Below are 15,200 nucleotides of genomic sequence, written 5' to 3'. Positions count from 1 at the left end.
TGGATACGAATATACACGATGATTACAAATGTGACAGGACTTTCACTTAAAAAGGATCCAGGGGAAGCATTGATCAACAAGCGAATCCCAGGAATTAACAAATTCACCAGGAAATTAATAACGCATATTTTCTCTGCCTCCAAACAGGTCATTGCAGCAGCCTGGAAGTCTCCCATCTTGGACTTTCCTGAGGTTAAACGGAGGCTGGATAATGATCTCATTCTGGAGAAACTAACTAGCTACACAAATGGTGCGCAGAAATCTTTCCACAAAGTCTGGTCCCCCTGGTTATCATACCGAAATATCTCTTTAACCTAAATGCTCTTAGTTGCCCTCCCACTCTGACTCAAGGGATACCCTAAATTTTCTTGACCCAATGCTGAACCTGTAAGTGCAGAAATGACGACAGTACTCGCACGTGTTAAAGGCAAATGTTTGTTTGGTTTATCTGTTTCCTTTTGATCATTTCTTTTCTTCATTTTCATTCTTCCTTTTTCTTTTCTTTTTTGTATAATTTCCTTGCCTGCTACTTAGGCTACTCTATTACACAACTCAGGAATGTACTTTATGTACCAATGCGACACAATACTGCTGCAGCCTGGGAATTGTCCAGTGCCTGCAGATTCTGAGTTTTACTATGTACCCATTTTGCTACATGCTGATCTTTGAAAATAAAAATTTTAAATAAAAAAAAAATATTATATAAATATATATGATTATTATTAAATGTGAATGGGGGGGGCACTAATTCTGATCGATAGCCATGTGCTATGTATCCAGGTCTGTTCAGAAATTGGGCTGATGCACTACATTGACTAAAGCAATGCATCAGCAGGTGAGGAAGTGAAGACATTCAGCTCCTCCTCACTTTCTGCTGTTCTGATCTGTTTGCCCCATGAGCTGAGTGAACAGGCAGAGAATGCATACCAGCCTTAAAGAAAAGGCTAAAATGAAGTAAGAAAGGTCTATATAAATACACCAGTCAACCCTCAAAGTAATGCTGCTCTGAGTCCTCTGTCAAAAAAGCACAGCATTTCTTTCCTCTATTGTGTACACATGGGCTTCTGTATCAGACTTCCTGTTTTCAGCATAAACCTCCAGGGCTAGGGCTTGAGCATGCTCAGTTTGCTCCTCTCTCCCTCTCTGCTGTAATCAGAGCCCAGAGCTATGAGGCAGGCAGGAAGTGATGTCCACCAAGCTGATATGGCAGCTGCTATCCTAAACAAACAGAGAGAGCTTCTAGAGTTTACTCAGGTATGGTAAAGCATTCTGCGGAATAAATATAGTGTTGTAGCTTGCATTATTATTGCTAATCTATTGGCAATAAACTGCTTGGTGGCTTTCCTTCTCCTTTAAGTTAAACGGGAGCTAAAAGAGGTGATTTTGGGTGCTTCTCTGCTGACCGAAACATGCGTCAGAAATGGTGCAGAAAGGTGCACTGCATTAAGGTTCTGATAAAAATCCCAATAGTAATTATTTTGACATCCCACAAACGTATTGATAAAAGTGCAGAGGGTTCAGAATACCCCTTGTAAAATATAAGAACTCAAATTCTCTAAACTAATCGATGGTACCAATCAAGGTCAATAGAAACGAAGGTTAGGAAAAAGTGCCGTGGGCTATATAGTTACTTCCATAACTTTCTTAATGGATCATTAAATATCCATTACTACAGCTAATTAAAGGACAAACCAGTTATACACTGAAAAGAAATAAGAGCTAAGATCAGAAAGTGTAACGAGATTCAGACTGATTCTTAAGTTACAGATTAAAGAGAACATTCTCCATAAGTATGATATGCCATACCTCCTGCATAAGTCCTTATTGTGGCTTCCCATAAAACAAAGAATAACTTACAAAATCGTCCTCATGAACTTCTATGGCAGTGTCCCTCACTGTAACCTACAGCATTTAATATCCCACCTATTTGTGTCTAAGTTACCCTTCCATTTAGATTGTAAGTTATATGGGCAGGGACCTCCATCCTCTTGTCTGACACTAAGCTCTAAATCTTTATTGTACATGTAGCCTTACTCTTCTGACTGCCCGGAACACCTTTTCCTCATGTGAGTCCATCTCTGTGAAAGTTCTTATTTGAGCCAAATTCACATTCTCTCTGTATCCAAGAGCCAATCTCATCAAATGCAAAGATCAGGTCAAAGCAGTGGTCTGAAATCTCGGTCTCTTCCAGAGCTCTGCAGTACTCCGGAATCTAGATTAGGAGCATACAACAACATATATTATGAAATATGCATGGATCATCTATATATTAAAAAATTACCACCCTTGTCGAGCTGGCAAATTGTAAGGACCAAAAGTTAATTTACATTATGAGCAAACCTACACTATGCTACACTCGCTGCATCCATTCCAAAACATATTAACACATTTTGAAATATAGAGTATGAGGCTCAGTTACCATTTATAGTCATCGGGGAGAAGACATTTAGCTTTATATATAGTATTAGTATTAGAACATATCTATATTATCTATAATATACTATAGATTAGATAGATAGAATAGATAGATAATGATGATAGATATGTGATAATACTAATATATAAAGCTAAATGTCTTCTCCCCGATGACTATAAATGGTAACTGAGCCTCCATACTCTATATTTCAAAATGTGTTAATATGTTTTTTGAATGGATGCAGAGTGTGCATAGTGTAGGTTTGCTCATAATGTAAATTAACTTTGGTCCTTACAATTTGCCAGCTCGACAAGGGTGGTAATTTTTTAATATATAGATGATCCATGCATATTTCATAATATATGTTTGTTGTATGCTCTAATCTAGATTCCGAGTACTGCAGAGCTCTGGAAGAGACGAGATTTCAGACCACTGCTTTGACCTGATCTTTGCATTTGATGAGATTGTAGCTCTTGGATACAGAGAGAATGTGAATTTGGCTTCAAATAAGAACTTTCACAGAGATGGACTCACATGAGGAAAAGGTGTTCCGGGCAGTCAGAGAGGTAAGGCTACATGTACAATAAAGATTTAGAGCTTAGTGTCAGACAAGAGGATGGAGGTCCTGCCCATATAACTTACAATCTAAATGGAAGGGTAACTTACAGACACAAATAGGTGGGATATTAAATGCTGTAGGTTACAGTGAGGGACACTGCCATATGAAGTTCATGAGGACGAGTTTTGTAAAGTTATTCTTTGTTTTATGGGAAGCCACATAAAGGACTTATGCAGGAGTATGGCATATCATACTTATGGAGAATGTTCTCTTTAATCTGTAACTTAAGAATCAGTCTGAATCTCGTTACACTTTCTGATCTTGCTCTTATTTCTTTTCAGTGTATAACTGGTTTGTCCTTTAATTAGCTGTAGTAATGGATATTTAATGATCCATTAAAGAAAGTTATGGAAGTAACTATATAGCCACAGGCACTTTTTCCTAACCTTCGTTTCTATTGACCTTGATTGGTACCATCGATTAGTTTAGAGAATTGAGTTCTTATATTTTACCAAGGGTATTCTGAAACCCTCTGCACTTTATCAATACGTTTGTGGATGTCAAAATAATTACTATTGGGATTTTTATCAGAACCTTAATGCAGTGCACCTTTCTGCACCATTTCTGACGCATGTTTCGGTCAGCAGAGAAGCACCCAAAATCACCTCTTTTAGCTCCCGTTTAACTTAAAGGAGAAGGAAAGCCACCAAAGCAGTTTATTGCCAATAGATTAGCAATAATAATGCAAGCTACAACACTATATTTATTCGCAGAATGCTTTACCATACCTGAGTAAACTCTAGAAGCTCTCTCTGTTTGTTTAGGATAGCAGCTGCCATATCAGCTTGGTGTGACATCACTTCCTGCCTGCTCATAGCTCTGGGCTCTGATTACAGCAGAGAGGGAGAGAGGAGCAAACTGAGCATGCTCAAGCCCTAGCCCTGGAGGTTTATGCTGAAAACAGGAAGTCTGATACAGAAGCCATGTGTACACATAGAGGAAAGAAATGCTGTGCTTTTTTGACAGAGGACTCAGAGCAGCATTACTTGAGGGTTGACTGGTGTATTTATATAGACCTTTCTTACTTCATTTTAGCCTTTTCTTTAAGGCTGGTATGCATTCTCTGCCTGTTCACTCAGCTCATGGGCAAACAGATCAGAACAGCAGAAAGTGAGGAGGAGCTGAATGTCTTCACTTCCTCACCTGCTGATGCATTGCTTTAGTCAATGTAGTGCATCAGCCCAATTTCTGAACAGACCTGGATACATAGCACATGGCTATCGATCAGAATTAGTGCCCCCCCATTCACATTTAATAATAATCATATATATTTATATATATTTTTTTTTTTTATTTAAAATTTTTATTTTCAAAGATCAGCATGTAGCAAAAATGGGTACATAGTAAAACTCAGAATCTGCAGGCACTGGACAATTCCCAGGCTGCAGCAGTATTGTGTCGCATTGGTACATAAAGTACATTCCTGAGTTGTGTAATAGAGTAGCCTAAGTAGCAGGCAAGGAAATTATACAAAAAAGAAAAGAAAAAGGAAGAATGAAAATGAAGAAAAGAAATGATCAAAAGGAAACAGATAAACCAAACAAACATTTGCCTTTAACACGTGCGAGTACTGTCGTCATTTCTGCACTTACAGGTTCAGCATTGGGTCAGAAAATTTAGGGTATCCCTTGAGTCAGAGTGGGAGGGCAACTAAGAGCATTTAGGTTAAAGAGAATATTCGGTATGATAACCAGGGGGACCAGACTTTGTGGAAAGATTTCTGCGCACCATTTGTGTAGCTAGTTAGTTTCTCCAGAATGAGATCATTATCCAGCCTCCGTTTAACCTCAGGAAAGTCCAAGATGGGGACTTCCAGGCTGCTGCAATGACCTGTTTGGAGGCAGAGAAATATGCGTTATTAATTTCCTGGTGAATTTGTTAATTCCTGGATTCGCTTGTTGATCAATGCTTCCCCTGGATCCTTTTAAGTGAAAGTCCTGTCACATTTGTAATCATCGTGTATATTCGTATCCAGAAAAGGACTGCCTTGGGGCACTCCACCATATATGTAAATACGTATATAATATTATTTTTTAAGGGTATTGTCCACATTAACTTGCATGTGTGCAAAATAGTTAAATCGAATGCTTTCCCCAAAACATTTAAAAAAAAAAAAGTTTCTGATTTGTGTTTATGTAATTTTCTTTCTACATTCTTTACAGACACAGGAAAGAGAAGCCAAGGCAGAGATGAGACGTAAGGCCAAGGAGCTTCAGCAGGCCAGAAGGGATGCAGAGCGGCAGGGAAAGAAGGCCCTGGATTTGCGGATTTGGAAGTTCAGGTGGCTCCTCCATGTCTAAAAATGCAGTGTCGCTGATTTCAGAGACTATTATTGAACCAGAGAAAACAAAGAGTGCTCCTGTTCCATCAAGGTATACAAGGGAGAATACATTTAAGAAATGTAACTGCAAACCAGATTAAAATAGAAGCAAATCTACCTTAGCAGTTTATTGCCAATAGATTAGCCACAATAGTGCAAGCTATAAAACTATTTATTCTGCAGAATTCTTTACCATACCCGAGTAAACAGCTCTAGAAACTCTGTTTGTTTAGGAAAGCAGCTGCCATATTAGCTTGGTGTGACATCATTTCCTGCCCGAGTCTCTCCCTGCTCCCTCATAGCTCTGGGCTCAGATTACAGCAGAGAGGGGAGGAGGGAGAGAGGAGCAAACTGAGCATGCTCAAGTCCTAGCCTGAAGGTTTAAACTGAAAACAGGAAGTCTGATACAGAAGCCCATGTATACACACTAGAAGGAAAGAAATGCTGTGTTTCTTTTGATAGAGGACTCAGAGCAACATTATGTTGAGGGTTTACTAGTGTATTTATATAAAGTAGACCTTCTGATAAAGATTACTTAGTTTTAGCCTTTCCTTCTCATTTAACTGCATATTATTATTTATTATTTAGTGGGAAGTGTAGAATTATGGTTATCAAAAAGTGTTTTAGATGAAGCTTATTTTCTTGCCACCTGTAGGCCTTCTGGTTCTGGCAAAGCCCTGAAACTTGGAGCAAAAGGAAAGGAGGTGGATCATTTTGTGGACAAACTGAAATCTGAAGGAGAAACTATCGTCACCCCTTCATCTGGCAAGAGACCGTCAGAAGTGGCCAAAGTGCTTGCTCCCCTGTGAACATGGAGAGGTCAGTGTTGAGTGTTGAGAATTTACAATGACAGTCTGATATTTTTTCAGTTGTGGTAAAATAGGCTTCAATCTGTTTTAACCGGTATTTTTCTGTGGCGGTATCAATAGAAAAGTTTTTTTTATATCTGTAAATTTGTTGGTTAAACAAAACAAGCTTGTGCCAAATCGCTTTCCTTTCATGCTATAATCCCTATGTCTGCTTTGCATCTCCCAACGGGGCCATGGGAATATTTTTTCAGTGAAATGTGAACAGATTTCTGATACTTTTTTTTTATTTTTTGTAGAAAAACAACCCTTGACATTTTATAGACTAAATCTTTATTTTTATCCACAGTGTTCACTTAAGAGTTGAAGAAAAAATCTCCCTTACCTGCAGTCGTGATGGAGGCCTTCAGAATATGGAGGTCCATGGACTTATCATGCTCAGGGTGTTGGATGACAAGTTTGGCAGGATTCGTGTCCACATTGATAATGAAGATAAAAAAGGAGTACAGCTGCAGGTAAGGAATCAAAATGGGATTAATATTAATTTTAAATACACAACAAGTAGACCTTTTTAAAAATGTCTTTGTATACCATGCTTTGTACACTCATTTACAGTGGTACAGTGGTGGAAAGGCTGAAAAAATTAAGTGAAATCTTTTTATAGACATTCAGTCTGATTATCAATGGATGCCATATATTATTTTGTTTTCTTGTCTCAGACTCATCCTAATGTAGACAAAAAACGTTTCACTTTGGATTCGGTAATTGGGCTGAAAAACCGGAAAAATCCTTCCCGTGAATAGTGATGTGGGCGTCTTGAAGTGGAGACTACAAGACCACAGAGGAGTCTTTTATTCCCTCACCAGTAAGTACTGAGTTAACTTGGTTACAAACAGGACGCCCAAATCCATATTAAGTTGATATTACACATTAATATATGGACAAGCCTTATTTAAAAGATCGCCACACACACAGCATATGAGATAAGAATGAAAACCAGGTAAAGTGAAAAATAGCTAATTGTTTCAAGCAATACTGACTTGAGCCTAAAATAATGAATTAAAATACTATATTTTATATACCAATCTTCTGTACTAGTCTTTTCTCCTTCACTTATTGACACTTATATGTTTTTATTAAAGGAACAGGAACACAAAAATGAAAATGTTTTAAAGGAATGACAATGATGTACTGGTTGCCCCTGCACTGGTAAAACTGAGTTGTTAGATACAGAAAGCTGGCAAGCTGCTGTGTAGCCACAGGGGCAGCCATTCAAAAGCTGAAAAGGGAGTAAAGGCACAGAACTCATAGCTGATAAGCTCTGTAGTATACAATGGGATTCTTCAGAATTTATCTACTGTGTATCCTGGCTTGAATGGCTGCCCGAAGTCTACACAGCAGTTTGTTATATAAACTACAGTTGTCTTTCTGAAACAAATACACCAGGCAGGTCCAAAGTCTGCGGACCAATTGCGGCCTGTTTTCAAATTTACAATACGTCAAACCTTAGCGTGGTAATGGCGGAGCCTATGAATTTTAGAATCGTATTTATCAATTGATGAAATCTAAAGGTTACCATCTAGCATAGAACTACACCGGGGGCCAGAAAATGCCTTAACTGTTTGTAAAAAGGATGAAATAAAATTGCTAACAAAACATTTTAATATGTGTGCAAAATGTCTTTTTTCTTACCTTAGTTAACTGTTGGCCATCAGAAGTGGGAATGGCTGTGTGTTAACATAGAATATGAGCTTCAAGAGAAAGGCTGGAGCTGAATGATGTTGTCATTACCATTCCTCTACCGTAAGTGATGCAAACAAGGCACACATTTACAGTGTAAACATGGGTATAGCAACAATCTCATTCTCTCCTTTTTGCAGGCAACCTATTCATAGTGTGTGTTTTTCCTGAAGGTCCCAAGTATAAGGATGTTTCTGTATTCAGTATTAAGCTACGACTCCTATTTATAGCTTTGAAGAATCTCCCCCTAGTGATATTCTATGGATTGCTACATATTACCAATTGGCAGTATACAGTTAGGTCCATAAATCTTTGGACAGACAACTTTTTTTCTAATTTTGGTTCTGTACATTACCAACAAATGAATTTTAAATAAACAACTCAGATGCAGTTGAACTGCAGAGGTTGAACAAAAGATTGCATAAAAATGTAATCACTTCATTTCAGGGCTCAAGGTAATTGACAATTGATATTTTATGGGCAGGTGTGGGCAATTCCTTTGTTATGTCATTATCAATGAAGCAGGTAAAAATCCTGTAGCTGATATGAGGGGGGTACTTGTACTTGGAAGATTTTGTTGTGAACAGACAACATGCAGTCAACGGAGCTCTCCATGCAGGTGAAACAAGCCATTCTTAAGCTGCAAAACCAGAAAAAAACCCATCCGAGAAATTGCTACAATATTAGGAGTGGCAAAATCTACAGTTTGGTTCATCCGAGAAAACAAAGAAATCACTGGTGAGCTCAGCAACGGCAAAAAGACCTGGACGTCCACAGAAGACAACAGTGGTGGATGATCGCAGAATCATTTCATGGTGAAGAGAACCGATTCACAACAGCCAAACAAGTGAACAACACTCTCCCAGGAGGTAGGCGTATCGATATCCAAGTCAACCATAAAGAGAAGACTGCGTGAAAGTAAATACAGAGGGTGCACTGCAAGGTGCAAGCCAATCCTAAGCATCAAGAATAGAAAGGCTAGATTGGACTTTGCTAAAAAAAACCTCTAAAAAACAACTGAAGCTGCTACAGTAAAGGCCTGGCAGAGCATTAAAAAGGAGCAAACCCAGAATCTGGTGATGTCATGAGTTCAAGATGTCGGCTGTCATTGCCAGAAAAGGGTTTTCAACCAAGTATTAGAAAATGAACATTTTATTTTCAGTTTTTTTAATTTGTCAATTACTTTTGAGCCCCTGAAACACCACGCCAGCAACAATGCTTCAGCCAATGGCAGCAATAGGTATTCCCCTGTACTAAGCACAATTCAGCAAGAACTGTCCTGTTTGCTTTTTGCTCATAGCCTATACAGAGTGATCCAATAAACTATGGCAGCATAGGATTTCCCTTGTACTAAGCCAATTCAGCAGGAACAGTCCCTAAGTTTGCTCATAGCCTATACAGAAAGATCCCATAAAACTATGGCAGCATAGGATTTCCCTTGTACTAAAGGTTTGCTCTTTTTTGAAAAACGGATTTCAGTGCAGAATTCTGTTGGCACACACTATTAACTGATGTGTTTTGAACACAAAAATGTTTTCCCATGACCGTATCCCTTAAAGCACAATCCAGCAGCAACGACCACTAAATTTGCTCATAGACTGTACATCGAGATCCCATAAAAATATGGCAGCATATCTATTCCCCTGTACTAAGTACAGTTTAGCTGGAACAGTCCGTAAGTTTGCTCAAAGCCTGTACAGAGAGATCCCTGTATAAACTAACCTGCAGCCTTGTGCTTTATATGGCCAGAGGACCACTAACTTGTAAAATCCTTATAATTTACAGTAGGGGTACATTATGCATTATAATACACAAAATATACTCATTGTTCCCTGTATAACTCAGCCTGTATCCTTGTTTCCTTTATATGGTCCCAGAAATGTTTCACCGTCCCTCTCTACTATAGCACCTCATCTATTCAATGTGGCAAAACTGCTGATCCCCACATGATAGAAATCGCTGCAGCCCCCAATAATCCAGGACTGGATAAACAAAATGAGTGAATTATACCATTCTGAGGAAATCTCAGCTACAGCCCCTGAATATGTCACTAAATTTACAGCTAAATGGATATACTGGACCCTCTGTAAAGGGGTTGTTCACCTTCCAAACACTTTTTTCAATTCAGTTGTTTTTAGATTGTTCCCCGGAAATGAAAACTTTTTTCAATTACTTTCCATTATTTATTTTTTACGGTTGAATGTTGAAAGTTGAATGTTCCTGTCTCTGGTGTTTGATTCTAGCAGCTCAGTAAATCAGGTGCAGACTCTGAACTGTTACAATTTTGGAACATTAAGTTGATACATTTCTCAGCAGCTTCTCTGGAGTATTAGCAACTATTGTATCAATTCTAACAGCTGCCTGTAATGAAACCCAGAGATTCTGCTCAGCAGGGACAAAGATAAGAAATGTATCAACTAAATGTATCCATTTAGAACAGTTTACAGGGTCGGCGACCCCCAGGGCTGCTGCAGAAGGTAAAAAATGACACTTTACACTTCAATATTTGAAAAACTGTGACACATAGAAAATAGAAAGTCATTGGAAAATGTCATTATTTCTGGTGATCTATCGGAAAACAACTAGTTGTCTGAAGGTGAACCATCCCTTTAATGAGAGGCTGGGTTGTGCGCTGGGCCCCTCGGAAGTGCCAATTTAAAAAAAAAGCACCCAAATTGCCTACCTCTACAGCCACTCTGAAGATAATCCTCCCAGCCGCTCCTAAATGAATCGTTCTAGACACTTTGCAGATAATCCTCCCAGCCGCTATGAAGATAATCCACACAACCGCTCTGGAAATAATCCTCCCATCTGCACTGCGGATAATTCACTCAATCCATATTAAGATCATCTGCTCAATCACAACAAAGAAAATCCTCCCAAAAGCTTTTAAATTAATCCTCTCAGTTTCCTCTCAATCGCTCTGAAGATGATCCTCCCAGCTGCTCTGAAGATAATCCTCCCATCTGCACTGCGGATAATTCACTTAGTCCATATGAAAATAATCCTCTCAGTCGCAATGAAGAAAATCCTCCCATCCGACCTGAATATAATCCTCCCAGCCGCTCTGAAGATAATCCTCAAAACCGCTCTGGAGATAATCCTCCCATCCAATCTGAAAATAATCCTCACAGCCGTTTCGAATATTATTCTCCCAGCAGCTCTGAGGCTATGGATACACGTGCGGATGTTCGGCGCAGTTTCAGTGCAGTTTTTAAAAAAGCCGACCTCTGCATAAAAACCGCGTTGCGAACCTCTGTGAAAATCCACATGTGTCAATAGCCTGAAGATACACCTCCCAGCCGTTCTGACGGTAATCCTCCCATCCGACCTGAAGATAATCCAACCTCTCGGAAGATAATCAAGCCGCTCTGAAGATAATCCATCTGCTTTGAAGATAATCCTCCCAGATGCTCTGAAGATAATCCTCAAAGGGCTCCAAAAATAAACCAGGCACTTTGAAGATAATCCTCCCAGCCGCTCCAAAGATAATACTCCCAACCCTCTGCAAATAATCACACAAAATGAGGTCTCAAAAGTAATTGCTTTATTGGGCCAACTTCCAAATTCCTTTCTTAAAGAACAAAAAATCATTATCCTATTTATCCAGATTAGCATCCAGGCAATCCTAGCTCCCCAACTGGTAGAAATCTTCAGTACAGGTATGGGACCTGTTATCCAGAATGCTCAGGGTTTTCTGGTAAACCTTTCCGTAATTTGAATCCTCATACATTTAGACTACTAGAAATTCATTTAAACAATAAATAAACCCAATAGGCTGATTTTGCTTCAAATAAGGATTCATTATCACTTAGTTTGGATCAAGTACAAGGTACAGTTTAATTATTACAGAGAAAAAAGAAAACTGTTTTTAAAATTTTGGATAATTTGAATAAAATGGAGTCTATGGGAGAAAGCCTTCTTGACATTCAGGGCTTTCTGGATTACAGGTTTCCAGATAACCGATCCCATACCTGTAAAACAAATTAAGCAAGTGGTCCTAGAACTACCACAAAATATACAACATGAAAAAAACCTTCTGTAGAATTTTACACCAACCACATCACACTAAAAACCTAAAAAATGGGCTCTATGCAAAAAATAACCCACAATATCAACCCCCCAATATCTCCCACAGCAATGCTGGACTAAATACAAACATGTTCTGTACCGACCAAAGCCATAATACTTACCATGAGAGTGTCCCAGGCAAACGTCTTCCTCTGTCTTCTGATCTCTCTTCTATCCCTTCTGCTATATCCTTCTCTTTTCTTCAGCTTCTCACTTGCATATTCCTGATAAAGACAAATGTAAAAAAATCCATTAAAAAAACTATATTATGTTTTTTTGACAACATAAACTTTTCAAATCTGCCATAATTTTTGTACAATTCCATTTCTGTAACAAGATATAGACTAAAAAAATGGAGAAAATATCAAATTGAAAGTCACTTTATAAACCAACATACTTTAGGTTCCAAGTCCAAAACTCCCACTAACTGTAGGTTCACCCCACAGAATCATAGACTTTTTTTTTTGCAAAATACACACAATCACCAATATGAGCCCATAACCCTTTAGCCCACACAAAAACCTCTGGCTCACTGTCCTGACCTGACCTATGCTAACTGAGCCTCACACTTCCTACTCACTTGGGTCCTGGTTGTGGTTCTCCTGCAAGGTGGCTTCTTCAGTAGGTGTTCATCCTGTGATGCACATCTGTCCCTGTGGCTTGTCTCCAATTCTCTTCTAAACTCTACCCCTTTCTATGTGTTTCACTACTCCCCCTAGTGGCCAAACACTATATATACAGGTAACATAGATCCAACCCAACTCTACACTGCCATCTAGGAGCAGAAGTTGGTAATTACAATGCAATAACTTGTGAATGCCTTTAAAGACTAATGGCACACTGGGTGATATGATGCCCACATTTCGATTTGTGCTACCATGGGTGAAACATATCCCTGAAATGTTTTTCCACTGGCCAGGGCCAGAACTAGGAGCAGGCAGAAGAGGCAGGTCCTACGACTCAATGAAAGGGGGCGCTGGGAGCTACCATTAAAAAAGTCTTCTACCTTCCCCAAGCCGGGTTTGCACCCCTTACTGCCCTTTGCTCTCCCCTCCCTCGTCACCCTCCCCTCCGTTGCTTTCTTTACCCACCCTTCGTCGCATTCTCCTCCCCTCCATTGCTCTCTCCTTCTTTGGGTGCATCCGGGTTGATCTGCCACCGACAATAAAGTAAATCGCCAGTCGGAAAACATACTCGGCACTTTTTTCCGAAAATGCAACTTCAGGTAACTTAAGGAACTTTTTATTACCAGCAAGGAAAACATTTTGACAGAGATTTGCATACATTTTATTTTCTGTATAATCTTGTCCAGCCCTAGAAGGGATTTTGATCTCCATCTCTTAATTCTGCTAAAAACATATAAACTTTAACTTAGTTACCATCAAGTACAAGACACTGTTTTATTATTAGAGAAAAAGGTAGTAATTTTTAAAAAGTATAGGTATTCCTTTGTACTATGCTTTATGCACTGAATCTAGGATTTGTATATTCAAATTAGGGGTGGGAAGGGAAATCATGTAAATATTTGTCACAAAACAAGGAATTAAAAATATTTTTTCCACTTTTTACATTCCTGTCACTATTCATATGCAAATTAAGATTCCGATTCGACATGGTATTCGGCCGAATCTTTAATTAAGGATTCTGGGATTTGGCCGAATCCCAAATACCACGACACCACTACACACTATGGGTGGCAACAAGACCCAGAGAGCATGCTCAGATGCAGCCGCCAGGCTGGAACTCTATGACTGGACTGCTCCACAAGATGGCGGCACAATGCTTTAAGACCAGGCTGCTATGCACCGCAATAAACAATTGCTGGGCAGCCCTATCTGTAAAAATAGGAGGTGGTTAAGACCGACCTCTCCCTCCCACAAGCTTACCTCCAGACACTGATAAAGAGGACAACTGGAGCGGAGAGAAGGATCTAAAGATTAGAGGACATGTGCAACCCCCTGGGGGTACAAGTGCACACTCTACAAAGCCAAAACCCAACCCTTGCATCCAAACTGGACAACAATGAAAACAGGCAGCTCAGGTATTCCTACGTTTGCTTATAGACTGTACAGAGAGATCTCAAAAAATAGGGAAGCACAATTCAGCAGGAACAGTCCATAAGTTTGCTCACAGCCTGAACAGAGTTCCCATAACTATGGCAGCAAAGGCAATCTCCTGTAATAAGCACAATTCAGCAGGAACATTCCCAAACTTTGCTCATAGCCTGTCAGAGAGATCTCAAAAAAATATGGCAGCATAGGAATTCCCCTGTACTAAGCACAATTCAGCAGGAACAGTGCCTAAGTTTACTCATCACCTGTATAGAGAGTTCCCATAAAACAATGGCAGCCGATCACCGTGATGATGGTCAATGTTCATGGGTCAAAGATCATGTGTCAAATGGCATGGGACAAAGGTCACGGGTCAAATGGCATTGGTCAAATGTTTGGGTCAGAGGGAAATCCTCCAAAGCATATGGCTGCACATATCGAACCCTATGATGGTGGTCAAAGGTCATGGTTCAAAGGTCATGAATCAGGGGTAACTCCCTCAAAGCAGATGGCGGCAAGGTCATGGGTCAGAGGGGACTCTGACAAAGCAGAAGGCTGCAAGAGCCACACCAAGGCAGACAAATGACAACCATTATGGCGGTCAATGGTCAAAGGGCATGGGTCAAAAGAGTGTACTCCGCCAAAGCAGATGGCTGCAAGAGTGCCCTTGAAGAAACGTAAGCAACTCCGCCAAAGCAGAAGGCTGCAAGAACCCACATGGCAGATGAGTGTGCCTCATGATGACGGTCAATGGTCATGGGTCAAAGGTCATAGGTCAGAGGGCACTCCACCAAAGCAGATGGCTGCAAGAGCCCCCACAGCTGATAGGAAAACCCCATGATGGCTGTCATGAAGGTCACGTGTCAAAAGTCGAAGGTCTAATGGCATTGAAGGCCGTCCAAGTAAAGGTACAGCTGCAAATTATGTTGTGCTGATCACACGAAGAAACTGGAGGGATATTGTTACATTTTTGTTTGACTTCCATACTCAGATTTTAACTTGGTGCTTACTAGCAGGGTGAAGGCAGGCTGGTATCACCTGTAGCAATAAAGAGCATGGGTTAAAGGTCACGCATAAGATACAAAGAATATAAATTGGTGTTTACGAAAAAAAGACCTCTGTTAGAATAAGGGCACAGCTAGGGGTCTGACTGGATGGCCTAGCAGAGGAATAAGCA

General features: G+C 39.8%; 1 pseudogene; it reads left to right on the top strand.

Moving 5' to 3' along the window:
- Positions 1-18: 18 nt before the first annotated feature.
- On the top strand, positions 19-6,964 carry LOC121396026 (annotated as a pseudogene).
- The last annotated feature ends 8,236 nt before the right edge of the window (positions 6,965-15,200 follow it).

This window comes from Xenopus laevis, chromosome 7S, assembly GCF_017654675.1.
Source record: "Xenopus laevis strain J_2021 chromosome 7S, Xenopus_laevis_v10.1, whole genome shotgun sequence".
NCBI lineage: Eukaryota > Metazoa > Chordata > Amphibia > Anura > Pipidae > Xenopus > Xenopus laevis.
Note: the sequence above shows the minus strand (reverse complement) of the source record. Positions and strands in the feature narration are given on the sequence as shown.